This window comes from Lactuca serriola, chromosome 8 (genome assembly GCF_051521515.1).
Source record: "Lactuca serriola cultivar US96UC23 chromosome 8, Lser_US96UC23_V15, whole genome shotgun sequence".
Classification (NCBI taxonomy): Eukaryota; Viridiplantae; Streptophyta; class Magnoliopsida; order Asterales; family Asteraceae; genus Lactuca; species Lactuca serriola.
This window is the reverse complement of record NC_136415.1, coordinates 27483052-27484678: the sequence shown is the minus strand read 5'-3', so window position 1 is coordinate 27484678 and position 1627 is coordinate 27483052. Positions and strand designations below refer to the sequence as shown.

The following is a 1627-nucleotide window of genomic DNA, read 5'->3' as shown; positions in this document are numbered from 1 at the left end:
CAAGAGATCTTAAACGGACCACAAGAGCAAGAACGTCGTAATTCAACAGAAACAGATGAGGGTAATAGAATGGCAGAGCAACTAAGGAATTCAAATGCAAATGAAATGTGGGCAAATTATTTGACACATTCAAACAATTAAATTAATATGTAAAACTAGTTTCATTTTGATACATTTTGTTTTCAATTTCACATTGTATTGATGATTGGTTTTTGAGATTAATTATGTTATTTACCCTTCATATTTTTGATTAGTATTATGCTTCATATTGTGGTCTAACAATGTACCATTCTTTAATTTTTATTCCTATGTGCAAAGTCATCATGATCAAACAGGAAGCTGGTGGTAGTGAAAAGGAACAAGTTAAATGGTCAGAAATAATGGATTATGCGTACATCCAAGCGATGATTAAACAACAAGAGACAGACAATAGGGTAAATGGTAGTTTCACACCAACTTCATATGCTCAAATGGTTGAGGAGTTGAACACAAAGCATCAAATGGATATTACCAAAATTCATTTGAAGAATCGCTACAAAACCTTAAAAAAACATTTTTCGCAATGGTACGATCTGTTTAGGGGAATTTCAATGAGCGGGTTCTCTTGGAATTCGTCTACTCAACTAATAGAAGCGGAGGAAGAAGTATGGGATAATTTAATAAAAGTAATTGTTCCTTTTATGTCTATGTTATTTTTTTTAAAATATTTTATGTTATCGTTTGCAATATTAATTATTTTTGTGTTGTTAAACAGTCAAAACCTGAGGCTGCGTCGTTAAGGACAAAAAAGATTGCATACTTCGATGAGATGTTGGTATTATTTGCAAGGGATAGGGCATCTGGTGCACATGCTGAGACAGCGAAAGAAAGAAATGTCCGTTTAAATAAAAATGAAAATATTCAAGTTGAAACAATTAAAGAAGTTGATGACATGTTAGCTAACAATGAAATTCATTTGGAGAACGAATATGTTGATCTTGATGATAACATTCATGATGTTATTCCACCTCCTTTCTCACAAGAACAGTCTTCATGTGCAAAGAAGTGTAAGAGTAAAAAGAGGAAATTTGAAGACGACTAAGAAGAAGAAGATATTAACTCAAAGATAATGAAATCGGTTGATAATGTGGCTGGTGCTATCAGGGAGGGTAATATAATTTTTGATAGAGCTTATCCTTGGGAATATACATGGGAAGAAATTTATAGAGAATTGGAGTTGGTGGGTTTGGAACCCCATGAATTACCGAGGGCTCTAAATTTTTTGGCAACAAATCAAGCAAAAGCTAGGACATTGTTCAGTTGTCCCCTTCAGATACGGATGAGTGTCCTCAAAGATATGATGGGTGCACATGATTGAATAACCTTGGGTGATTGTTACTGGATTGATCTAATGCGTTTATGATTTTGGTTTTTTTTATTTTTTTGAGTTATTTGTGGTTTTCGTTTTGCATCTTGAAAACAATTGAATAACATGCGGTTTTCCTTTTTACAATTTACTTTATATTAAAATAAAATTGTTTTGTTAATGTTTTAAGTAGAGGGGAGGAAGGGAGAGTTGGTTTTTTTTGGGGGTGGGGGGTAGGGGGTACGGTAGAATGAATGTGGGGATGTAAAGACTTAATATTTA

The 1627-nt window shown here is 33.4% G+C and overlaps 1 pseudogene; it reads left to right on the top strand.

Moving 5' to 3' along the window:
* The first annotated feature begins 323 nt into the window (after nucleotides 1-323).
* On the top strand, nucleotides 324-1357 carry LOC145065523 (uncharacterized; annotated as a pseudogene).
* The last annotated feature ends 270 nt before the right edge of the window (nucleotides 1358-1627 follow it).